Source organism: Xenopus tropicalis, chromosome 4, assembly GCF_000004195.4.
Source record: "Xenopus tropicalis strain Nigerian chromosome 4, UCB_Xtro_10.0, whole genome shotgun sequence".
Lineage (NCBI taxonomy): Eukaryota > Metazoa > Chordata > Amphibia > Anura > Pipidae > Xenopus > Xenopus tropicalis.
Genome location: NC_030680.2, coordinates 33,077,426 through 33,103,804, shown reverse-complemented (window position 1 = coordinate 33,103,804; position 26,379 = coordinate 33,077,426). Strand labels below are relative to the sequence as shown.

Below are 26,379 nucleotides of genomic sequence, written 5' to 3'. Positions count from 1 at the left end.
GGCATATACAAGTACAAAAACAGTCTGTGCTCATATAGGCCTGCTGGGCAGAGGTGGACCCAAGGCCAAAATATGCCATTCATGCCACTAAGAAATACTTTGGCTTTAATACTTTGGAAATAGCCCAATCTTCTGCTAAAGATTAAATAAAATAAAGTGCAATTTCTCTCAGTGATATCCTGTTTCTGTTATGGATGGCGCCTTGTCATGGCTAAACACTAAAGAGTACATTTTAGGCTAAAGATAGTTAAATGGACTGGAAAACACCATTTATTTCGAGCCCAGTGATCCCCAGGTACTAGCTCCCAAGCAACTTTCACTCTCCACCCCCTTTTTATATGGCCTCAAAAGCAAGAGCTTCTTTTGAATTCCTGGCATGGAGGCATAAAGACACAATTGTTCCTTCTCCACACTGGCAGTCCACATGGGGTTAATAAATGCCCTAATTTGCCAACCCCCAGAAACTCCTTTAAAGCTTGTGCGTCTCCCCTCTTTCTACATTTGAATGTGGTATTAAAGTCTGGGATCTCTGCCATAACCCACAGCTACCAACTACTATGAACAATGGAGTTCCTATATTTGGTAGCATGGATTTTCTGGTTAGTCCATCCTTAATAACATTGTTCCTATACACTATTAACTATATCGATCACCAAAGCCCAATTCAAAAACCTATTTCCAAAAGGCAGAGGGCAGATAGAGCAGTAATGCAAAAATAACATTGTACTTTCCCCTTGGTTGGGAAAAACTTGCAGAACAGCTTTGTTCTGTAACAGCTAGAGTGGTCTATATGGCTAACTATACAGATAATCTGTCTATTTCACCCAACGCCTGATAGTTTGGATCACTGTTCAGTTGGGCAACCATATTGGCTAAGTCAGTCAAATCAACAAGGTTGCTTGGGGAAGCTCTATCTGGTCAATAACAACTTATAAGGACCAATACATCATAAACTCATTAGATTCAGTCAGACGCATTCAACCAGAATTTCCAACCAGATTATTCTTAGAAATTACCAGTCACATTACCTTCAGTGAATACTGCTGTACAGAATTCTGTAATATTCTCTGTAATATTGTGTAAATGTGCTGTGGGGAAATTTTCCATGCTAAACTTATCAGAGAGGCATGGAGTGGTCCAAAACTCAAGGTTTGGTCTGGACAGGTTCGGGTTGGAAAATGGGATATCACTGCAATGCAGAGAACTTTTAATTTGTGCCCTATGGCTGGGCCCCCTATAACTTAACTCTTATAGGAGTGATTGTAATCGCTTACCTTATACCCAGGCCCTGGGTTAATGCTCCTGTTAGGAGAAAACCACACCAGCCTGGGGTAGTTGTGAGAGAGTGATCCTCTTCTTTCTCCTCTCTTCTTTTACTCCACTGTGTATGCGCCGGCCCCGGGATTCCGAAAATACACTAGAGAAGGAAGAGGATCACTCTTTTGCAGCTACCCAGGGCTGTTCGGCTTTCTCCTTACATTATACCCCAGGATGGTGCTCCTGTAAGTGATTACAATCACTGGGGGGGGTGCCCACCCCTACTCTGACACCAAATCAGATATCAGCTGAAGGGAAGGTCATGCTCGGCATCCTCTGCATGTCCTTTCTCAACCTTGAGTCGAATCAGGTGAGTAGGGGCTGGTTAGGGATGGTCTGAAGATTTCTAATCCGTGCATCACTATAACCTATGCATTCTTTTAAAGCAAATACACCGCCTACAATAATTCTTTTGAATAGAATAGTTTCCATTTAAAGCTAACATTGAAAGGTTTTAATTCATGGCCACTCTCTACTTAAATATATAAATAATATAATTATGTTTGGCTCTAAATCTAATCTAATAATTTCTTACAGGCAAATGGGACTGACAATTCCAAAAAGGTGCACAGTGATTCTCTATATAAGGCTGCCTCTAAGGAAGTGCTCAGTACAGTTACATTACAATACAGTACATTTCATTGGCTTGTAAATGGTGTACTCGTCAACATGATTAATTGTGTTATTACTGCACATGAACAATTGGAATGCTATATTACATCCTTAGGGTAATGGTTCATGGGGCATTTTATGGCAGCTTTGTGTATGGACAATGTATGTTTTATCTCTGGAAATATGCAACATAAAATGCCTCATGTGCTTCAAGTCTTAGCACTTAGGTCTGGTGATAGCAGAAACCATTAGTTTTGTGCAACACTAAGGTGTAGAGTATGCAAGTCATTATATTATATATCCTCTGCATCCTCAGGTCAGAGAACTGGGAATGTAAATCTTTTACAAGGTTGCATGCAGCATATATTTGATTTGGTGAATTCAAGGCAAGGAAAGAGCAGGTCCAGTGGTGAGGTGGATCGCTGGCGATACCTGTGCATTCGAGCAGGAATGGGTGCAGGAGACAAAGGTGAACTTTCCTCACCCACTAACTCAGTCCTTGTTACTGTTTCTTCCTCTCAGGAGGGGCACCAATAGCGGATTCTGCAAAACGCCGGGTAGAGTTCCCCATCCGGTTGGTGGCCTGAATGTGGTACAAAGATAAAAACAAGAAAGGTTTGAAATTTTATTTAGCTCCCTACAATCATAATTCATATCATTACTGGGGACAGGGATACAGGATACAGGGATACCCCCCCAGAAATCAGGAGGCACAGTGATACCCCCCAGAAAATCAAAAGGCACAGTGATACCCCCCAGAAAATCAGGAGGCACAGTGATACCCCCCAGAAAATCAGGAGGCACAGGTGATACCCCACAGAAAATCAAAGGCACAGGGATACCCCCAACGACAAAATCAAAAGGCACAGGGATACCCCCCAGAAAATCAGAGGCACAGTGATACCCCCCAGAAATCAAGGCACAGGGATACCCCCCAGAAAATCAGAGGCACAGTGATACCCACCAGAAAATCAGAGGCACAGGGATACCCCCCAGAAAATCAGAGGCACAGGGATAAGCCCCCCCAGAAATCAGAGGCACAGGGATACCCCCCCAGAAAATCAGAGGCACAGGATACCCCCCAGAAAATCAGAGGCACAGGATACCCCAGAAAAAATCAGAGGCACAGGGATACCCCCCCAGAAAATCAGAGGCACAGGGATACCCCCCAGAAAATCAGAGGCACAGGGATACCCCCAGAAAATCAGAGGCACAGGGATACCCCCCAGAAAATCAGAGGCACAGGGATACCCCCCCAGAAAATCAGAGGCACAGGGATACCCCCCCAGAAAATCAGAGGCACAGGGATACCCCCCCAGAAAATCAAGGCACAGTGATACCCCCACTGACTCTGCTAGTAGCAGCAATTAGGACGTCTGGGTGTTTAAATTTCCCGCGCAATAATGGGGCATGCGCAATGAGCGGTCATTTGGTATTATCATATGACCGTGACGTCAAGAAGGTCCCTTCCAAGCGTAGGAACTAGCCGCTACCATAGCAACCCAGTACTCAAACATTGTGACGATCCACCTGCGTCAATGTAGTTAGCGCGCTGTCACAGAAGCCACGCCCCCTGCCTTACTATTGATTGGTAAGACGAGTTACGTCACGTCACCGTTACGTCAGGTGGCGGCTTTTTCTGTCACAAGTTGCTTCTGGCGAGAGGGAAACGTCTGCTCTGATGGAAATGGCATGGAAATGTTTTCTTATCATGGGCACATAGCAGCATAGAAATAAACACGCAAAACCATCAAATTTAACTTCAGGTTAAGGTTGGATCTCCGGACGGAGATAGCGAACTGGACCTGTCAGCCATCGGTGGAGGTTCATGGCATCTCACAGGAGCGCTACAGATTAGCTCGGCAGAATAGAAATTGTGAGTTTACGCTGTATTGACATTTTATTTATTGTAGTATGGGCTGAAAAAAACGTTCAATATATGATTGATTCAGCATGATATTTATATAGTTTTAAAATCAAGATTTCTGCAGCGTGCAATTATTTCTAGGAAGCACTATTTCCATTCACTGTAATGGCCATCGGAAATAACTTTTCATAATTCCTTTTCATAATATTGGTACTGGCTAGAAGATGGCAATAGCACTTATTTTGGTATTATTTGAGTATACACTGTTTTGACATTATATATATATATATATATATATATATATACCCCATGCCTATATACCCCTCCTTCTCATAAGCTTGGTAGTGGCTAGCAGATCGCAATGGCAGTTATCTCCATTTTATTTAGCAATCTGTAGGATGGGTTTCTGGTTGCAGCAAATGGCAGCATGTAAACTGATAGGTGAGCTGGATCTGCTTTCTTATAATTCTTATAATTACAATGGTACAAAAAGCTACTTTAGATGAATTATTTGATGTGAGTATGCCAGCACTCACGGGACTTCAAAGCAGCATCAACAGAAAAAATAAAAGTTTTACAAAACATATTGTAGCATGGTTTTTTTTTTTCCCTGAAGAAAGTTCCTGTTTGGAAATGAGACATCGGATAAATAAAAAACCATGCTACAATACGTTTTGTAAAAATTTTTTTTTTTTCTGTTGATGCTGCTTTGAAGTCCCGTGAGTGCTGCTACCTTTGCTGGGACTATATATAGACTTATTGTTAGTGGCTATATATATGTGTGTGTGTGTATATAATGTTATTAATAAAATAACCCAGCACTTCCACATCTACCACTACACCTGCAGTGTGTGGTAGGCTGATCTATGGTATATTGATTTAAACTGTCACTTTAATATGACCAATTTAGAATAATCATGACATCAATATATTACACAGTCATTATATATATATATATATATATATATATAGCTAGCAGGAAACAGTGTCGGCACTCACACGATTTCACGATCGATTTCAAGCAATCGTTCGTTAAATCCTGTGAGTGCCGACACTGTTTTCTGCTATTTGATTACTTCGGCTCTGGCACCCAGGTATCGCTAGAAACTTATTGGTGTGCTCCCCACTCTATGCTCTGTCTATATATATATATATATATATAAAGGTATAGGATCCCTTATCAGGAAACCCGTTATCCAGAAAGCTCCGAATTACGGAGAGCCTGTCTTCCATAGACTCCATTTTAATCAAATAGTTCAGAATTTTAAAACTGATTTCCTTTTTCTCTGTAGAAATAAAACAGCACCTTGTACTTGATCCCAACTAAGATATAAATAATCCTTATTAGAGCCAAAACAATCCTATTGGGTTTAATTACTGTTTTATTGATTTTTTAGTAGACTTAAGGTATGAAGATCCAAAGTACAGAAAGACCCCTTATCCGGAATACCCTCGGTCCCGAGCATTCTGGATAACGGGTCCTATACCTGTATGTATATATATATATATATAAAATCTAGTGAGTATTGGTGCACACCGGGAATAGTTTAAAAAATAGCTTTTATTGTAGTAAATACATTACAGGACAGGCCTGTCTTGTAATGTATTTACTACATTAAAAGCTATTTTTTAAACGATTCCCGGTGTGCACCAATACTCACTAGATTTTTTATTTTTAATGCTTAATTGGTAGCACCTGGGTCTTTTGACCACGCTTAGGAGTGCTGAATCTACGTATGATATATATATATATATATATATATATATATATATATATATATATATATATATATGTGTGTGTGTGTGTATATATTCTTCAAAGCAGGAACCACTTCACACTGGACTTCTAAATCACAAATAGTATTTTATTAAACAATAACAAAGCTGACATTTCGGCTGTTATTCTTTAATGAAATATCATTTGTGAATTATAAGTCCCGTGTGAAGTGGTTCCTGCTTTGAAGAATGTTGATCCGGTGAACTTTAGGACTGCACCCAGGTGTGTATAAAGATTTATTATCGTGAGTGCAAGCTTAATGGCTATATATATATATATATATATATATATATATATTATATATATGTGTGTATGCATAATGTTATTAATAAAATAATCCAGCACTTCCACGTCTACCACTATACCTGCATTGTGTGGTAGGCTGATTTATATTGATTTAAACTGTCACTTTAATATGACTAATTTGGAATAATCATGACGCCAAATGTGACAGGTATGAACATGGACTTTATTTTTATGGACTTGTTATGGTTGATCTAGCACTGTGAATATGCATTACATGCACACCACAGTGGGGCAGCGTGGTATTAGTAAAAATGGGAGTGGTCTGATTTTTGTAGAATAGCTCAATTGTCTGGTTTACAGAGTGTTGCTCAGTGGTATTGTTTATGGAGTGTTGCTCAGTGGTTTGGTTTTAGGAGTGTAGATTAGATGTCTAGCTTATGGAGTGTTGCTCATTGGCCTGGTTTACAAAGTGTTGCTATGTGGTCTGGTTTATGGAGTGTAGCTGAACGATCTGAATCATGGAGTGCAGCTTAGGGGTCTTGTTCAGTGAATGTAGCTCAATGGTCTTGTTCAGTTACTGTAGCTCAGTGGTCTGGATTTTGAAATGTAGTTTAATGGTCTTGTTAATGGAGTGTAGGTCAGTGGTGTAGTTTTTGGAGTGTAGCTCAATTATCTGGTTTACAGAGCTTTGCTTAGTAGTATGGTTTGTGGAGTAGCTCAGTGGTCTGGTTCAGTGTGAGTATTGCTCAGTTCTATCGTTTTTGGAGTGTTGCTCAACTTTATTTGTTTTACAGAGTGTACTGCAGTTATAGGGTTTATAGGGTGTATCTCAATGATCTGGTAAATGGAGTATAGGTCAGTGGCATAGTTTATGGAGTATTTCTCAATGAGCTGGTTTGTGGAGTGTACCTGAGTGGTATGGTTTATGGAGTGTACCTTAATTTTCTGGTTTATTAGGTGTAGGACAGTGTTATATTTTATGGAGTGTATCTGAATGATCTGGTTTTTGGAGTGTAGCTGATTGGTCTGATTTGTGGAGTATATCTTCACAATCTGGTTTATAGAGTATTTCTCAGGTGTATGGTTTATGGAGTTTACCTTAATTTTCTGGTTTATTGAGTGTAGTTCAGTGTAATGAGTTGTGGAGTATATCTCAATGATCTAGTTTATAGAGTATTGCTTAGTGGTATGGTTTCTAGAGTGAAACAAAATGATTTTTTTAGTGTGAATGAAATGTATAACCCACTCCAGATACCTTGTGCTTCGGTTTAAACAATAATACTTAACTCTGGAGCGCCCTCCTCTGTGCAGACTTCCCAGATGAGGTCTTATGGGATAAAATTAAAAAAAATATATATAGTGTAATATAATATTGATAATCACCCCTCCAAACGTTTTTATATCCAAAACAAATCTTGTGAACACCACTACCAAATTTACTTCACTTTTTTGGGAAAACACATAAGTCCAATCCACTGCAAAGTGTCTATTTAAATAGGTGAATTTCCATATTTCACACTCTTCCGTGACTTCCTTTTATCCTCAACCAATTGTGCATATACTTACAGACCAGCACTGTGGTCTTGGAGCTTGTAACAAATTCCCTCTTGGTAGAACTATAACTCCCAGCTTCTCTTTCTCCACTTTCAGCTGCTGCTGAACAAATATACAGCGGACATGTGTAAAATCCTAAAACTTTATTCTAAAACATATTAAAAGTTAAACTCACAAATGCCATAAAAATTGCGCCCATTGGGAGTCCTTTTTTTAACAGCGTCAGATCCTTGCTTGCTTGTCACCCTATTTTTTAGGTCATTTTGGGCAAAAGAAGATGAAGGAAAAGATGAAGAGAAAGTGAAGAAGAAGAAGGACGTTTGGTAAAGAGAAGAGAGAAACGGGATACAAGTAAAATGCAATGTTATTATTTTATTATCTATGTCCTTGCTGGCTCTCTAAGGGGTTAGGTCCCTTTGCAAGGGATCTCATGTTCAACCAAAGAGGTCCTTCATGGAAGGTTAGGTAGAGGATGGGTATGTTGCACCTCTTTGGTTGAACATGTAACCCCCAACTGAGAAAGGGTACAGGAGTGCTTCTGGTCCTTAGCAATTTAATTGTCCTATTACATGTATATGCTAATGTATATAGATAGAATAAATACACAATATATATAGATATGGGCAGGGTTGGACTGGGCCGCTGGGCCGCAGGGACCCAGGTATCGCTAGAAACTTATTGGTGTGCTCCCACTCTATGCTCTGTCTATATGTATATATATATATATATATATATATATAAATGTATGTATATATATATATATATATATATATATATATATATACACAGGTATATATATATATATATATATATATATATATATATATATATATATATATGGTCTGATTTTTGTAGAATAGCTCAATCGTCTGGTTTACAGAGTGTTGCCCAGTGGTATTGTTTATGGAGTGTTGCTCAGTGGTATTGTTTATGGAGTGTTGCTCAGTGGTTTGGTTTTAGGAGTGGTGTATATTTGTTCAGCAGCAGCTGAAAGTGGAGAAAGAGAAGCTGGGAGTTATAGTTCTACCAAGAGGGAATTAGTTACAAGCTCCAAGACCATAGTGCTGGTCTGTAAGTATATGCACAATTGGTTGAGGATAAAAGGAAGTCATGGAAGAGTGTGAAATATGGAAATTCACCTATTTAAATAGACACTTTGCAGTGGATTGGACTTATGTGTTTTCCCAAAAAAGTGAAGTAAATTTGGTAGTGGTGTTCACAAGATTTGTTTTGGATATAAAAACGTTTGGAGGGGTGATTATCAATATTATATTACACTATATATATGGTTTATAGAGTATTTCTCAGGTGTATGGTTTATGGAGTTTACCTTAATTTTCTTGTTTATTGAGTGTAGTTCAGTGTAATGAGTTGTGGAGTATATCTCAATGATCTAGTTTATAGAGTATTGCTTAGTGGTATGGTTTCTAGAGTGAAACAAAATGATTTTTTAGTGTGAATGAAATGTATAACCCACTCCAGATACCTCGTGCTTCGGTTTAAACAATAATACTTAACTCTGGAGCGCCCTCCTCTGTGCAGACTTCCCAGATGAGGTCTTATGGGATAAAAAAAAATAGTGTGATATAATATTGATAATCACCCCTCCAAACGTTTTTATATCCAAAACAAATCTTGTGAACACCACTACCAAATTTACTTCACTTTTTTGGGAAAGTACAATCCACTGCAAAGTGTTTAAAGTTCGTGTCTATTTAAATAGGTGAATTTCCATATTTCACACTCTTCCGTGACTTCCTTTTATCCTCAACCAATTGTGCATATACTTACAGACCAGCACTATGGTCTTGGAGCTTGTAACAAATTCCCTCTTGGTAGAACTATAACTCCCAGCTTCTCTTTCTCAGCTGCTGCTGCTGAACAAATATACAGCGGACATGTGTAAAATCCTAAAACTTTATTCAAAAACATATTAAAAGTTAAACTCACAAACGCCATAAAAATTGCGCCCATTGGGAGTCCTTTTTTAACAGCGTCGGATCCTTGCTTGCTTTTCAGTCTCCTTATGCGATTGCTCAGAGGAAGCCAGTCGGCGAAGCGGTGTAGAGAGACGCCAAAGGGGGAATGCGAACGGAGAGACTTGCAAACCAGGACCAAAGCGAATACTGCAGATCGCATAAGGAGACTGACAAGCAAGCAAGGATCCGATGCTGTTTATAAAAGGACTCCCGATGGGCGCAATTTTTGGCGTTTTTGAGTTTAACTTTAATTTGATATGTTTTTAGGATTTTACACATGTCCGTTGTATATTTGTTCAGCAGCAGCTGAAAGTGGAGAAAGAGAAGCTGGGAGTTATATAGTTCTACCAAGAGGTAGAATATTTGGTAGAGAAGAGAGCAAAATTAGTTTAAAACCAGCAAAGGAGAGAAAGAGAGTGAAACAAGTAAGTTGCAAATTTAAAAAGGCGATTGTCATGTTTATAGGGTGAAATCTTTGCATCTTTCTTGTAAATTTACGAAGATTTTGTACACTGATTTTATGACTGCTCTTTATAACAACTTTGTCATTTTGGGGCTAATTTTAATTTTATTGACTAAATTTGCAGTTGGGATAAACATTTTTCAACAAATAGGAGAAATAGTTTGTTGAACTACCTATGTGCAGCAGTGAGATAAGTAAGTTTGTATTTAAGCGGAGTTACATGGGCAAAGCAAAGCCTTTTTATTTCCTAGGTGAAACATTTGAAATTAGGAAATCCAACAAAAAGGCACATTTCTTGGTTTTAAAGTTAATATTTTCCTTCTATGTTGTCATGGGATGCTGCATGCACTATGATCTGGTGAAACTGGATTTTAACTGCCATAGGGCTAATGTATTGAGAAGTTGAGTGCACTGTGTAAACAATTCCTTCATATTTTTTAGGTCATTTTGGGCAAAAGAAGATGAAGGAAAAGATAAAGAGAAAGTGAAGAAGAAGGACGTTTGGTAAAGAGAAGAGAGAAACGGGATACAAGTAAAATGCAATGTTATTATTTTATTATCTATGTCCTTGCTGGCTCTCTAAGGGGTTAGGTCCCTTTGCAAGGGATCTCATGTTCAACCAAAGAGGTCCTTCATGGAAGGTTAGGTAGAGGATGGGTATGTTGCACCTCTTCGGTTGAACATGTAACCCCCAACTGAGAAAGGGTACAGGAGTGCTTCTGGTCTTTAGCAATTTAATTGTCCTATTACATGTATATGCTAATGTATATAGATAGAATAAATACACACTATATATAGGTATGGGCAGGGTTGGACTGGGGCGCAGGGACCCTCCCCTGACCCGGTAATCTCTGGGCAATCCCCTGAGCCACTGGTCTCCTCCCCTGATGCGCTTAAAGTAAGTTTCAATTAGGTGTCCCTAAGGCAGCGGCCCCTGTGAGCCCGACACCTCCCAGTCCAACCCTGGATATGGATATAGATACTAAGATAGATAGATGGATGGTTCAATTAGTGTAACTCAGTGGTCTGGATCAGTGAGTGATGCGCCGTGGTCTTCTTCATTGAGTGTAACTCAGTGATCTGGTTCAGTGAGTGTAGTTCAGTGGTCTTGTTCAGTGAGTGTAACTCAGTGGTCTTGTTCAGTGAGTGATGCTCCGTGGTCTTGTTCATTGACTGTAACTCAGTGATCGTGTTCAGTGAGTGTAGCTCAGTGTTCTGGTTTAGTGAGTGTAGCTCAGTGTTCTTGTTCAGTGAGTGTAGCTCAGTGTTCTGGTTCAGTGAGTGTAGCTCAGTGTTCTAGTTCAGTGAGTGTATCTCAGTGGTCAAGTTCAGTGAGTGTAGCTCATTGTTCTGGTTCAGTGAGTGTAGCTCAGTGTTCTGGTTTAGTGAGTGTAGCTCAGTGTTCTTGTTCAATGAGTGTAACTCAGTGGTCTTGTTCAGTGAGTGTAACTCAGTGATCTCTTTCAGTGAGTGTAACTTTGTGATCTGGTTCAGTGAGTGTAGCTCAGTGATCTTGTTCAGTGAGTGTAACTCAGTGGTCTTGTTCAGTGAGTGATGCTCTGTTGTCTTGTTCAATGAGTGTAACTTAGTGTTCTTGATCAATGAGTGTAGCTCATTGTTCTAGTTCAGTGAGTGTAGCTCAGTGTTCTGGTTCAGTGAGTGTAGCTCAGTGTTCTGGTTAAGTGAGTGTAGCTCAGTGTTCTTGTTCAGTGAGTGTAGCTCAGTGTTCGAGTTCAGTGAGTTTAACTCAGTGGTCAAGTTCAGTGAGTGTAGCTCATTGTTCTGGTTTAGTGAGTGTAGCTCAGTGTTCTTGTTCAATGAGTGTAGCTCAGTGGTCTTGTTCAGTGAGTGTAGCTCATTGTTCTGGTTCAATGAGTGTAACTCAGTGGTCTTGTTCATTGAGTGTAGCTCAGTGTTCGAGTTCAGTGAGTGTAACTCAGTGATCTCTTTCAGTGAGTGTAACTTTGTGATCTGGTTCAGTGAGTATAACTCAGTGGTCTTGATCAGTGAGTTTAACTCAGTGGTCTTGTTCAGTGTGTGATACTCCGTTGTCCTGTTCATTGAGTGTAACTCAGTGATCTGGTTCATTGAGTGTAACTCAGTGATCTGATTCAGTGAGTGTAGCTCAGTGTTCTTGTTCAGTGAGTGTAGCTCAGTGTTCTTGTTCAGTGAGTGTAGCTCAGTGTTCTTGTTCAGTGAGTGTAGCTCAGTGTTCTGGTTCAGTGAGTGTAGCTCAGTGTTCTGGTTCAGTGAGTTTAGCTCAGTGTTCGAGTTCAGTGAGTGTAACTCAATGTTCTTGTTCAGTGAGTGTAACTCAGTGGTCTTGTTCAGTGAGTGATGCTCTGTTGTCTTGTTCAATGAGTGTAACTTAGTGTTCTTTTTCAGTGAGTGTAACTCAGTGGTCTTGTTCAGTGAGTGTAGCTCATTGTTATAGTTCAGTGAGTGTAGCTCAGTGTTCTGGTTCAGTGAGTGTAGCTCAGTGTTCTGGTTCAGTGAGTGTAGCTCAGTGTTCTTGTTCAATGAGTGTAGCTCAGTGTTCTGGTTCAGTGAGTGTAGCTCATTGTTCTGGTTTAGTGAGTGTAGCTCAGTGTTCTTGTTCAATGAGTGTAACTCAGTGGTCTTGTTCAGTGAGTGTAACTCAGTGGTCAAGTTCAGTGAGTGTAGCTCAGTGTTCTTGTTCAATGAGTGTAGCTCAGTGGTCTTGTTCAGTGAGTGTAACTCAGTGAACTGGTTCAGTGAGTGTAGCTTAGTGGTCTTGTTCAGAGAGTGTAGCTCAGTGTTCTGGTTCATTGAGTGTCGCTCAGTGTTCGAGTTCAGTGAGTGTAACTCAGTGGTCAAGTTCAGTGAGTGTAGCTCATTGTTCTTGTTCAATGAGTGTAACTCAGTGGTCTTGTTCATTGAGTGTAGCTCAGTGGTCAAGTTCAGTGAGTGTAGCTCATTGTTCTGGTTCAGTGAGTGTAGCTCATTGTTCTGGTTTAGTGAGTGTAGCTCAGTGTTCTTGTTCAATGAGTGTAACTCAGTGGTCTTGTTCAGTGAGTGTAACTCAGTTGTCAAGTTCAGTGAGTGTAGCTCAGTGTTCTTGTTCAATGAGTGTAGCTCAGTGGTCTTGTTCAGTGAGTGTAACTCAGTGAACTGGTTCAGTGAGTGTAGCTTAGTGGTCTTGTTCAGAGAGTGTCGCTCAGTGTTCTGGTTCATTGAGTGTCGCTCAGTGTTCGAGTTCAGTGAGTGTAACTCAGTGGTCAAGTTCAGTGAGTGTAGCTCATTGTTCTGGTTCAATGAGTGTAACTCAGTGGTCTTGTTCATTGAGTGTAGCCCAGTGGTCAAGTTCAGTGAGTGTAGCTCATTGTTCTGGTTCAGTGAGTGTAGCTCATTGTTCTGGTTTAGTGAGTGTAGCTCAGTGTTCTTGTTCAATGAGTGTAGCTCAGTGGTCTTGTTCAGTGAGTGTAGCTCATTTTTCTGGTTCAATGAGTGTAACTCAGTGGTCTTGTTCATTGAGTGTAGCTCAGTGTTCGAGTTCAGTGAGTGTAACTCAGTAGTCAAGTTCAGTGAGTGTAGCTCATTGTTCTGGTTCAATGAGTGTAACTCAGTGGTCTTTTTCATTGAGTTTATCTCAGTGGTCTTGTTCAGTGAGTGTAACTCAGTGATCTCTTTCAGTGAGTGTAACTTTGTGATCTGGTTCAGTGAGTATAACTCAGTGGTCATGTTCAGTGAGTGTAACTCAGTGGTCTTGTTCAGTGTGTGATGCTCCGTTGTCCTGTTCATTGAGTGTAACTCGGTGATCTGGTTCATTGAGTGTAGCTCAGTGTTCTTGTTCAGTGAGTGTAGCTCAGTGTTCTTGTTCAGTGAGTGTAGCTCAGTGTTCTTGTTCAGTGAGTGTAGCTCAGTGTTCTTGTTCAGTGAGTGTAGCTCAGTGTTCGAGTTCAGTGAGTGTTACTCAATGTTCTTGTTCAGTGAGTGTAGCTCAGTGTTCTAGTTCAGTGAGTGTATCTCAGTGGTCAAGTTCAGTGAGTGTATCTCAGTGGTCAAGTTCAGTGAGTGTAGCTCAGTGTTCTTGTTCAATGAGTGTAACTCAGTGGTCTTGTTCAGTGAGTGTAACTCAGTGGTCAAGTTCAGTGAGTGTAGCTCATTGTTCTGGTTCAGTGAATATAGCTCAGTGTTCTAGTTCAGTGAGTGTATCTCAGTGGTCAAGTTCAGTGAGTGTAGCTCATTGTTCTGGTTCAGTGAGTGTAGCTCAGTGTTCTTATTCAATGAGTGTATCTCAGTGGTCTTGTTCAGTGAGTGTAACTCAGTGTTCTTGTTCAGTGAGTGTAACTCAGTGGTCTTGTTCAGTGAGTGTAGCTCATTGTTCTAGCTCAGTGAGCGTAGCTCAGTGTTCTGGTTCAGTGAGTCTAGCTCAGTGTTCTGGTTCAGTGAGTATAGCTCAGTGTTCGAGTTCAGTGAGTGTAACTCAGTGTTCTTGTTCAGTGAGTGTAGCTCAGTGTTCTAGTTCAGTGAGTGTATCTCAGTGGTCAAGTTCAGTGAGTGTAGCTTATTGTTCTGGTTCAGTGAGTGTAGCTCAGTGTTCTGGTTTAGTGAGTGTAGCTCAGTGTTCTTGTTCAATGAGTGTAAGTAACTCAGTGGTCTTGTTCATTGAGTGTAGCTCAGTGGTCTTGTTCAGTGAGTGTAGCTCAGTGGTCTTGTTCAGTGAGTGTAACTCAGTGATCTATTTCAGTGAGTGTAACTTTGTCATCTGGTTCAGTGAGTGTAACTCAGTGATCTTGTTCAGTGAGTGTAACTCAGTGGTCTTGTTCAGTGAGTTATGGTCTGTTGTCTTGTTCATTGAGTGTAACTCAGTGATCTGGTTCAGTGAGTGTAGCTCAGTGGTCAAGTTCAGTGAGTGTAGCTCATTGTTCTAGTTCAGTGAGTGTAGCTCAGTGTTCTTGTTCAATGAGTGTAGCTCAGTGGTCTTGTCCAGTGAGTGTAACTCAGTGAACTGGTTCAGTGAGTGTAGCTTAGTGGTCTTGTTCAGAGAGTGTAGCTCAGTGTTCTGGTTCATTGAGTGTCGCTCAGTGTTCGAGTTCAGTGAGTGTAACTCAGTGGTCAAGTTCAGTGAGTGTAGCTCATTGTTCTGGTTCAATGAGTGTAACTCAGTGGTCTTTTTCATTGAGTGTAGCCCAGTGGTCAAGTTCAGTGAGTGTAGCCCATTGTTCTGGTTCAGTGAGTGTAGCTCATTGTTCTGGTTTAGTGAGTGTAGCTCAGTGTTCTTGTTCAATGAGTGTAACTCAGTGGTCTTGTTCATTGAGTGTTGCTCAGTGTTCGAGTTCAGTGAGTGTAACTCAGTTGTCAAGTTCAGTGAGTGTAGCTCATTGTTCTGGTTCAGTGAGTGTAGCTCATTGTTCTGGTTTAGTGAGTGTAGCTCATTGTTCTGGTTCAATGAGTGTATCTCAGTGGTCTTGTTCATTGAGTGTAGCTCAGTGTTCGAGTTCAGTGAGTGTAACTCAGTAGTCAAGTTCAGTGAGTGTAGCTCATTGTTCTGGTTTAGTGAGTGTAGCTCAGTGTTCTTGTTCAATAAGTGTACCTCAGTGGTCTTGTTCAGTGAGTGTAACTCAGTGATCTCTTTCAGTGAGTGTAACTTTGTGATCTGGTTCAGTGAGTGTAGCTCGGTGGTCTTGTTCAGTGAGTTTAACTCAGAGGTCTTGTTCAGTGTGTGATGCTCCGTTGTCCTGTTCATTGAGTGTAACTCAGTGGTCTTGTTCATTGAGTGTAGCTCAGTGTTCGAGTTCAGTGAGTGTAGCTCAGTGTTCTGGTTCAGTGAGTGTAGCTCAGTGTTCGAGTTCAGTGAGTGTAACTCAGTGTTCTAGTTCAGTGAGTGTATCTCAGTGGTCAAGTTCAGTGAGTGTAGCTCATTGTTCTGGTTCAGTGAGTGTAGCTCAGTGTTCTGGTTTAGTGTGTGTAGCTCAGTGTTCTTGTTCAATGAGTGTAACTCAGTGGTCTTGTTCATTGAGTGTAGCTCAGTGGTCTTGTTCAGTGAGTGTAACTCAGTGATCTCTTTCAGTGAGTGTAACTTTGTGATCTGTTTCAGTGAGTGTAACTCAGTGGTCTTGTTCAGTGAGTGATGCTCTGTTGTCTTGTTCATTGAGTATAACTCAGTGATCTGGTTCAGTGAGTGTAGTTTGGTGGTCTGCTTCAGTGAGTGTAGCTCAGTGTTCTTGTTCAGTGAGTGTCGCTCAGTGTTCTTGTTCATTGAGTGTAGCTCATTGTTCTGGTTCAGTGAGTGTAGCTCATTGTTCTGGTTCAATGAGTGTAACTCAGTGGTCTTGTTCATTGAGTGTAGCTCAGTGGTCAAGTTCAGTGAGTGTAGCTCATTGTTCTGGTTCAGTGAGTGTAGCTCATTGTTCTGGTTTAGTGAGTTTAGCTCAGTGTTCTTGTTCAGTGAGTGTAGCTCAGTTTTCTTGTTCAGTGAGTGTAACTCAGTGGTCAAGTTCAGTGAGTGTAGCTCATATTTCTGGTTCAGTGAGTGTAGCTCAGTGTTCTTGTTCAATGAGTGTAGCTCAGTGGTCTTGTTCAGTGAGTGTAACTCAGTGAACTGGTTCAGTGAGTGTAACTCAGTAGTCAAGTTCAGTGTGTGTAGCTGATTGTTCTGGTTCAATGAGTGTATCTCAGTGGTCTTGTTCATTGAGTGTAGCTCAGTGTTCGAGTTCAGTGAGTGTAACTCAGTAGTCAAGTTCAGTGAGTCTAGCTCATTGTTCTGGTTCAATGAGTGTAACTCAGTGGTCTTTTTCATTGAGTTTATCTCAGTGGTCTTGTTCAGTGAGTGTAACTTTGTGATCTGGTTCAGTGAGTATAACTCAGTGGTCTTGTTCAGTGTGTGTAACTCAGTGATCTGGTTCATTGAGTGTAGCTCAGTGTTCTTGTTCAGTGTGTGTAACTTAGTGGTTTTGTTCAGTGAGTGTAGCTCAGTGTTCTAGTTCAGTGAGTATATCTCAGTGGTCAAGTTCAGTGAGTGTAGCTCATTGGTCTTGTTCAGTGAGTGTAGCTCAGTGTTCTTGTTCAGTGATTGTAACTCAGTGGTCTTGTTCAGTGAGTGTAACTCAGTGGTCAAGTTCAGTGTGTGTAACTCATTGTTCTGGTTCAGTGAGTATAGCTCAGTGTTCTAGTTCAGTAAATGTATCTCAGTGGTCAAGTTCAGTGAGTTTAGCTCATTGTTCTTGTTCAGTGAGTGTAGCTCAGTGTTCTGGTTCAGTGAGTGTAGCTCATTGTTCTGGTTCAATGAGTGTAACTCAGTGGTCTTGTTCATTGAGTGTAACTCAGTGTTCTTGTTCAGTGAGTGTAACTCAGTGGTCTTGGTCAGTGAGTGTAGCTCATTGTTCTAGTTCAGTGAGTGTAGCTCAGTGTTCTGGTTCAGTGAGTGTATCTCAGTGTTCTTGTTCAGCTAGTGTAGCTCAGTGTTCTGGTTCAGTGAGTGTAGCTCAGTGTTCTGGTTCAGTGAGTATAGCTCAGTGTTCGAGTTCAGTGAGTGTAACTCAGTGTTTTTGTTCAGTGACTGTAGCTTAGTGTTCTAGTTGAGTGAGTGTATCTCAGTGGTCAAGTTCAGTGAGTGTAGCTTATTGTTCTGGTTCAGTGAGTGTAGCTCAGTGTTCTGGTTTAGTGAGTGTAGCTCAGTGTTCTTGTTCAATCAGTGTAAGTAACTCAGTGGTCTTGTTCATTGAGTGTAACTCAGTGATCTGGTTCAGTGAGTGTAGCTTAGTGGTCTTGTTCAGTGAGTGTAGCTCAGTGTTCTGGTTCAGTGAGTGTAGCTCAGTGTTCGAGTTCAGTGAGTGTAACTCAGTGGTCAAGTTCAGTGAGTGTAGCTCATTTTTCTGGTTCAATGCGTGTATCTCAGTGGTCTTGTTCAGTGAGTGTCACTCAGTTATCTCTTTCAGTGAGTGTAACTTTGTGATCTGGTTCAGTGAGTGTAACTCGTGGTCTTTTTCAGTGTGTGAATCTCCGTTGACTTGTTCATTGAGTGTAACTCAGTGATCTGGTTCATTGAGTGTAGCTCAGTGTTCTTGTTCAGTGAGTGTAACTCAGTGGTCTTGTTCAGTGAGTGTAGCTCAGTGTTCTGGTTCAGTGAGTGTAGCTTAGTGTTCGAGTTCAGTGAGTGTAGCTCATTGTTCTGGTTCAGTGAGTGTAGCTCATTGTTCTGGTTTAGTGAGTGTAGCTCAGTGTTCTTGTTCAATGAGTGTAGCTCAGTGGTCTTGTTCAGTGAGTGTAGCTCATTGTTCTTGTTCAATGAGTGTAACTCAGTGGTCTTGTTCATTGAGTGTAGCTCAGTGTTCGAGTTCAGTGAGTGTAACTCAGTGGTCAAGTTCAGTGAGTGTAGCTCAGTGTTCTGGTTCAATGAGTAACTCAGTGATCTCTTTCAGTGAGTGTAACTTTGTGATCTGGTTCAGTGAGTATATCTCAGTGGTCTTGTTCAGTGAGTTTAACTCTGTGGTCTTGTTCAGTGTGTGATGCTCCGTTGTCCTGTTCATTGAGTGTATCACAGTGATCTGGTTCATTGTGTGTAACTCAGTGATCTGATTCATTGAGTGTAGCTCAGTGTTCTTGTTCAGTGAGTGTAACTCAGTGGTCTTGTTCAGTGAGTGTAGCACAGTGTTCTAGTTCAGTGAGTTTAACTCAGTGTTCTGGTTCAGTGAGTGTAGCTCAGTGTTCTGGTTCAGTGAGTGTAGCTCAGTGTTCTGGTTCAGTGAGTGTAACTCAGTGTTCTGGTTCAATGACTGAAGCTCAGTGTTCGAGTTCAGTGAGTGTAACTCAGTGGTCAAGTTCAGTGAGTGTAGCTCATTGTTCTGGTTCAATGAGTGTAATCTCAGTGGTCTTGTTCATTGAGTGTAACTCAGTGTTCTTGTTCACTGAGTGTAACTCAGTGGTCTTGTTCAGTGAGTATAGCTCATTGTTCTAGTTAAGTGAGTGTAGCTCAGTGTTCTTGTTCAGTGAGTGTAGCTCAGTGTTCTTGTTCAGTGAGTGTAGCTCAGTGTTCTGGTTCAGTGAATGTAGCTCAGTGTTCGGGTTCAGTGAGTGTAACTCAGTGTTCTTGTTCAGTGAGTGTAACTCAGTGTTCTAGTTCAGTGAGTGTATCTCAGTGGTCAAGTTCAGTGAGTGTAGCTCATTGTTCTGGTTCAGTGAGTGTAGCTCAGTGTTCTTGTTCAATGAGTGTAACTCAGTGGTCTTGTTCATTGAGTGTAGCTCAGTGGTCTTGTTCAGTGAGTATAACTCAGTGATCTCTTTCAGTGAGTGTAACTTTGTGATCTTGTTCAGTGAGTATAACTCAGTTGACTTGTTCATCGAGTATAACTCAGTGATCTGGTTCAGTGAGTGTAGCTTAGTGGTCTTGTTCAGTGAGTGTAGCTCAGTGTTCTGGTTCAGTGAGTGTAGCTCATTGTTCTGGTTCAATGAGTGTAACTCAGTGGTCTTGTTCATTGAGTGTAGCTCAGTGGTCAAGTTCAGTGAGTGTAGCTCATTGTTCTGGTTCAGTGAGTGTAGCTCATTGTTCTGGTTTAGTGAGTGTAGCTCAGTGTTCTTGTTCAATGAGTGTAACTCAGTGGTCTTGTTCAGTGAGTGTAACTCAGTGGTCAAGTTCAGTGAGTGTAGCTCATTGTACTGGTTCAGTGAGTGTTGCTCAGTTTTCTTGTTCAATGAGTGTAGCTCAGTGGTCTTGTTCAGTGAGTGTAACTCAGTGAACTGGTTCAGTGAGTGTAACTCAGTAGTCAAGTTCAGTGAGTGTAGCTGATTGTTCTGGTTCAATGAGTGTATCTCAGTGGTCTTGTTTATTGAGTGTAGCTCAGTGTTCGAGTTCAGTGAGTGTAACTCAGTAGTCAAGTTCAGTGAGTGTAGCTCATTGTTCTGGTTCAATGAGTGTAACTCAGTGGTCTTTTTCATTGAGTTTATCTCAGTGGTCTTGTTCAGTGAGTGTAACTTTGTGATCTGGTTCAGTGAGTATAACTCAGTGGTCTTGTTCAGTGTGTGATGCTCCGTTGTCCTTTTCATTGAGTGTAACTCAGTGATCTGGTTCATTGAGTGTAGCTCAGTGTTCTTGTTCAGTGTGTGTAACTCAGTGGTTTTGTTCAGTGAGTGTAGCTCAGTGTTCTAGTTCAGTGAGTGTAGCTCAGTGTTCTGGTTCAGTGAGTGTAGCTCAGTTTTCTAGTTCAGTGAGTATATCTCAGTGGTCAAGTTCAGTGAGTGTAGCTCATTGTTCTGGTTCAGTGAGTGTTGCTCAGTGTTCTTGTTCAATGATTGTAACTCAGTGGTCTTGTTCAGTGAGTGTAACTCAGTGGTCAAGTTCAGTGAGTGTAGCTCATTGTTCTGGTTCAGTGAGTATAGCTCAGTGTTCTAGTTCAGTGAGTGTATCTCAGTGGTCAAGTTCAGTGAGTGTAGCTCATTGTTCTTGTTCAGTGAGTGTAGCTCAGTGTTCTGGTTCAGTGAGTGTAGCTCATTGTTCTGGTTCAATGAGTGTAACTCAGTGGTCTTGTTCATTGAGTGTAACTCAGTGTTCTTGTTCAGTGAGTGTAACTCAGTGGTCTTGGTCAGTGAGTGTAGCTCATTGTTCTAGTTCAGTGAGTGTAGCTCAGTGTTCTGGTTCAGTGAGTGTAACTTAGTGTTCTTGTTCAGTTAGTGTAGCTCAGTGTTCTGGTTCAGTGAGTGTAGCTCAGTGTTCTGGTTCAGTGAGTATAACTCAGTGTTCGAGTTCAGTGAGTGTAACTCAGTGTTTTTGTTCAGTGAGTGTAGCTCAGTGTTCTAGTTCAGTGAGTGTATCTCAGTGGTCAAGTTCAGTGAGTGTAGCTTATTGTTCTGGTTCAGTGAGTGTAGCTCAGTGTTCTGGTTTAGTGAGTGTAGCTCAGTGTTCTTGTTCAATGAGTGTAAGTAACTCAGTGGTCTTGTTCATTGAGTGTAACTCAGTGATCTGGTTCAGTGAGTGTAGCTTAGTGGTCTTGTTCAGTGAGTGTAGCTCAGTGTTCTGGTTCAGTGAGTGTAGCTCAGTGTTCGAGTTCAGTGAGTGTAACTAAGTGGTCAAGTTCAGTGAGTGTAGCTCATTGTTCTGGTTCAATGAGTGTAACTCAGTGGTCTTGTTCATTGAGTGTAGCTCAGTGGTCAAGTTCAGTGAGTGTAGCTCATTGTTCTGGTTTAGTGAGTGTAGCTCAGTGTTCTTGTTCAATGAGTGTAGCTCAGTGGTCTTGTTCAGTGAGTGTAGCAAATTTTTCTGGTTCAAAGAGTGTAACTCAGTGGTTTTGTTCATTGAGTGTAGCTCAGTGTTCGAGTTCAGTGAGTGTAACTCAGTGGTCAAGTTCAGTGAGTGTAGCTCATTGTTCTGGTTCAATGCGTGTAACTCAGTGGTCTTGTTCAGTGAGTGTCACTCAGTGATCTCTTTCAGTGAGTGTAACTTTGTGATCTGGTTCGGTGAGTGTAACTCGTGGTCTTGTTCAGTGAGTGTAACTTTGTGATCTGGTTCGGTGAGTGTAACTCGTGGTCTTGTTCAGTGAGTGTAACTCAGTGTTCTTGTTCAGTGAGTGTAGCTCAGTGTTCTGGTTCAGTGAGTGTAGCTCAGTGTTCTGGTTCAGTGAGTGTAGCTCAGTGTTCTTGTTCAGTGAGTGTAGCTCAGTGTTCTGGTTCAGTGAGTGTAGCTCAGTGTTCTGGTTCAGTGAGTGTAGCTCAGTGTTCGAGTTCAGTGAGTGTAACTCAGTGTTCTTGTTCAGTGAGTGTAGCTTAGTGTTCTAGTTCAGTGAGTGTATCTCAGTGGTCAAGTTCAGTGAGTGTAGCTTATTGTTCTGGTTCAGTGAGTGTAGCTCAGTGTTCTTGTTTAGTGAGTGTAGCTCAGTGTTCTTGTTGAATGAGTGTAAGTAACTCAGTGGTCTTGTTCATTGAGTGTAGCTCAGTGGTCTTGTTCAGTGAGTGTAACTCAGTGATCTATTTCAGTGAGTGTAACTTTGTGATCTGGTTCAGTGAGTGTAACTCAGTGATCTTGTTCAGTGAGTGTAACTCAGTGGTCTTGTTGAGTGAGTGATGCTCCGTGGTCTTGTTCATTGAGTTTAACTCAGTGATCTGGTTCAGTGAGTGTATCTCAGTGTTCTAGTTCAGTGAGTGTATCTCAGTGGTCAAGTTCAGTGAGTATAGCCCATTGTTCTTGTTCAATGAGTGTAGCTCAGTATTCTGATTTAGTGAGTGTAGCTCAGTGTTCTTGTTCAATGAGTGTAACTCAGTGGTCTTGTTCATTGAGTGTAGCTCAGTGGTCTTTTTCAGTGAGTGTAGCTCAGTGTTCTGGTTCAGTGAGTTTAGCTCAGTGTTCTGGTTCAGTGAGTGTAGCTCAGTGTTCTGGTTCAGTGAGTGTAGCTCAGTGTTCTGGTTCAGTGAGTGTAGCTCAGTGTTCTGGTTCAGTGAGTGTAGCTCAGTGTTCTGGTTCAGTGAGTGTAGCTCAGTGTTCTTGTTCAGTGAGTTTAGCTCAGTGTTCTGGTTCAGTGAGTGTAGCTCAGTGTTCTTGTTCAGTGAGTGTAGCTCAGTGTTCTAGTACAGTGAGTATCTCAGTGGTCAAGTTCAGTGAGTGTAGCTCATTGTTCTTGTTCAGTGAGTGTAGCTCAGTGTTCTGGTTTAGTGAGTGTAGCTCAGTGTTCTTGTTCAATGAGTGTAAGTAACTCAGTGGTCTTGTTCATTGAGTGTAACTCAGTGATCTGGTTCAGTGAGTGTAGCTTAGTGGTCTTGTTCAGTGAGTGTAGCTCAGTGTTCTGGTTCAGTGAGTGTAGCTCAGTGTTCGAGTTCAGTGAGTGTAACTCAGTGGTCAAGTTCAGTGAGTGTAGCTCATTGTTCTGGTTCAATGAGTGTAACTCAGTGGTCTTGTTCATTGAGTGTAGCTCAGTGGTCAAGTTCAGTGAGTGTAGCTCATTGTTCTGGTTTAATGAGTGTAGCTCAGTGTTCTTGTTCAATGAGTGTAGCTCAGTGGTCTTGTTCAGTGAGTGTAGCAAATTTTTCTGGTTCAAAGAGTGTAACTCAGTGGTTTTGTTCATTGAGTGTAGCTCAGTGTTCGAGTTCAGTGAGTGTAACTCAGTGGTCAAGTTCAGTGAGTGTAGCTCATTGTTCTGGTTCAATGCGTGTAACTCAGTGGTCTTGTTCATTGAGTGTATCTCAGTGGTCTTGTTCAGTGAGTGTCACTCAGTGATCTCTTTCAGTGAGTGTAACTTTGTGATCTGGTTCGGTGAGTGTAACTCGTGGTCTTGTTCAGTGAGTGTAACTCAGTGGTTTTGTTCAGTGAGTGTAGCTCAGTGTTCTGGTTCAGTGAGTGTAGCTCCGTGTTCTGGTTCAGTGAGTGTAGCTCAGTGTTCTTGTTCAGTGAGTGTAGCTCAGTGTTCTGGTTCAGTGAGTGTAGCTCCGTGTTCTGGTTCAGTGAGTGTAGCTCAGTGTTCGAGTTCAGTGAGTGTAACTCAGTGTTCTTGTTCAGTGAGTTTAGCTTAGTGTTCTAGTTCAGTGAGTGTATCTCAGTGGTCAAGTTCAGTGAGTGTAGCTTATTGTTCTGGTTCAGTGAGTGGTGCTCAGTGTTCTTGTTTAATGAGTGTAGCTCAGTGTTCTTGTTCAATGAGTGTAAGTAACTCAGTGGTCTTGTTCATTAAGTGTAGCTCAGTGGTCTTGTTCAGTGAGTGTAACTCAGTGATCTATTTCAGTGAGTGTAACTTTGTGATCTGGTTCAGTGAGTGTAACTCAGTGATCTTGTTCAGTGAGTGTAACTCAGTGGTCTTGTTGAGTGAGTGATGCTCCGTGGTCTTGTTCATTGAGTTTAACTCAGTGATCTGGTTCAGTGAGTGTATCTCAGTGTTCTAGTTCAGTGAGTGTATCTCAGTGGTCAAGTTCAGTGAGTATAGCCCATTGTTCTTGTTCAATGAGTGTAGCTCAGTATTCTGATTTAGTGAGTGTAGCTCAGTGTTCTTGTTCAATGAGTGTAACTCAGTGGTCTTGTTCATTGAGTGTAGCTCAGTGGTCTTTTTCAGTGAGTGTAACTCAGTGATCTGGTTCAGTGAGTGTAACACAGTTGCCTTGTTCAGTGAGTGTAGCTCAGTGGTCTGGTTCAGTGAGTGTAGCTCAGTGTTCTGGTTTAGTGAGTGTAGCTCAGTGTTCTGGTTCATTGAGTGTAGCTCAGTGTTCTTGTTCAGTGAGTTTAGCTCAGTGGTCTAGTTCAGTGAGTGTAACTCAGTGATCTCTTTCAGTGAGTTTAACTTTGTGATCTGGTTCAGTGAGTGTAGCTCAGTGGTCTTGTTCAGTGAGTGTAGCTCAGTTTTCTTGTTCAGTGAGTGTAGCTCAGTGTTCTGGTTCAGTGAGTGTAGCTCAGTGTTCTGGTTCAGTGAGTGTAGCTCAGTGTTCTTGTTCAGTGAGTGTAGCTCAGTTTTCTTGTTCAGTGAGTTTAACTCAGTGGTCTTGTTCAGTGACTGGATCTCAGTGGTCAAGTTCAGTGAGTGTAGCCCATTGTTCTGGTTCAATGAGTGTAGCTCATGTGACATAACAAACTGCTCATTGTTCTGGTTTAGTGAGTGTAGCTCAGTATTCTTGTTCATTGAGTGTTACTCAGTGATCTGGTTCAGTGAGTGTAGCTCAGTGGCCATGGTCAGTGAGTGTAACTCAGTGTTCTTGTTCAGTGAGTGTAGCTCAGTGTTCTGGTTCATTGAGTGTAGCTCAGTGTTCTTGTTCAGTGAGTGTAGCTCAGTGGTCTTGTTCAGTGAGTGTAACTCAGTGATCTCTTTCAGTGAGTTTAACTTTGTGATCTGGTTCAGTGAGTGTAGCTTAGTTTTCTTGTTCAATGAGTGTAACTGAGTGTTCTTGTTCAGTGAGTGTAGCTCAGTGTTCAAATTCAGTGAGTGTAGCTCAGTGGTCCTTTTCAGTGAGTGTATCTCAGTGTTCTAGTTCAGTGAGTATATCTCAGTTGTCAAGTTCAGTGAGTGTAGCTCATTGTTCTTGTTCAGTGACTGATGCCCAGTGGTATTGTTCATTGAGTGTAACTCAGTGATTTGGTTCAGTGAGTGTAGCTTAGTTTTCTTGTTCAATGAGTGTAACTCAGTGTTCTTGTTCAGTGAGTGTAGCTCAGTGTTCAAATTCAGTGAGTGTAGCTCAGTGGTCCTTTTCAGTGAGTGTATCTCAGTGTTCTAGTTCAGTGAGTATATCTCAGTTGTCAAGTTCAGTGAGTGTAGCTCATTGTTCTTGTTCAGTGACTGATGCCCAGTGGTATTTTTCATTGAGTGTAACTCGGTGATCTGGGTCAGTGAGTGTAGCTTAGTTTTCTTGTTCAATGAGCGTAACTCAGTGGTCTTGTTCAGTGAGTGTAACTCATTGATCTCTTTCAGTGAGTGTCACTTTCTAATCTTGTTCAATGAGTGTAACTCAATAGTCTTGTTCAGTGAGTGTAACTCAGTGGTCTTTTTCAGTGAGTGATGGCCCAGTGGTCTTGTTCATTGAGTGTAACTCAGTGATCTTGTTCAGTGAGTGTAGCTCAGTGTTCGAGTTCAGTGAGTGTAACTCAGTAGTCTTGTTCAATGAGTGTAACTCAGTGGTCTTGTACATTGAGTGTAACTCAGTGGTCCTTTTCAGTGAGTGTAATTCAGTGATCTCTTTCGGTGAGTGTAACTTAGTGATCTGGTTCAGTGAGAGTAGCTCACTGGTCTTGTTGATTGAGTGTTACTCAGTGATCTGGTTCAGTGAGTGTAGCTCAGTGGCCATGGTCAGTGAGTGTAACTCAGTGTTCTTGTTCAGTGAGTGTAGCTCAGTGGTCTTGTTCAGTGAGTGTAACTCTGATCTCTTTCAGTGAGTGTAACTTTGTGATCTGGTTCAGTGAGTGTAACTCAGTGGTCTTGTTCAGTGAGTGTAGCTCAGTGTTCTTGTTCAGTGAGTGTAGCTCAGTGTTCTGGTTCAGTGAGTGTAGCTCAGTGTTCTTGTTCAGTGAGTGTAGCTCAGTGTTCTTGTTCAGTGAGTGTAGCTCAGTTTTCTTGTTCAGTGAGTGTAGCTCAGTGTTCTGGTTCAGTGAGTGTAGCTTAGTGTTCGAGTTCAGTGAGTGTAACTCAGTGGTCTTGTTCAGTGAGTGGATCTCAGTGTTCTAGTTCAGTGAGTGTATCTCAGTGGTCAAGTTCAGTAAGTGTAGCCCATTGTTCTGGTTCAATGAGTGTAGCTCAGTGTTCTGGTTTAGTGAGTGTAGCTTAGTTTTCTTGTTCAATGAGTGTGACTCAGTGGTCTAGTTCATTGAGTGTAGCTCAGTGGTCTTGTTCAGTGAGTGTAACTCAGTGATCTGGTTCAGTGAGTGTAGCTCAGTTGTCTAGTTCAGTGAGTGTAACTCAGTGGTCTTGTTCAGTGGATGTATCTCAGTGTTCTGGTTCAGTGAGTGTAGCTCATTGTTCTAGTTCAGTGAGTGTTGCTCAGTGTTCTTGTTCAGTGAGTGTAGCTCAGTGCTCTGGTTCAGTGAGTGTAGCTCAGTGGTCAAGTTCAGTGAGTGTAGCTCAGTGTTCTGGTTCAGTGAGTGTAGCTCAGTGTTCAAATTCAGTGAGTGTAACTCAGTGGTCCTTGTCAGTGAGTATATCTCAGTGGTTAT

At 41.5% G+C, this 26,379-nt stretch overlaps 1 long non-coding RNA gene across 2 annotated transcripts; it reads right to left on the bottom strand.

The window, feature by feature from the left end:
* Positions 1 to 1,871: 1,871 nt before the first annotated feature.
* Positions 1,872 to 3,368, bottom strand: LOC116410346. 2 transcript variants are annotated; one of them, XR_004222307.1, is made up of 2 exons: positions 3,280 to 3,368; positions 1,872 to 2,512 (listed from the first exon to the last, which is right to left on the bottom strand). It is a non-coding gene; the product is annotated as an uncharacterized LOC116410346 (long non-coding RNA). The 2 variants fall into 2 exon arrangements; XR_004222308.1 differs by having other exon boundaries at positions 3,270 to 3,338.
* Positions 3,369 to 26,379: the final 23,011 nt, after the last annotated feature.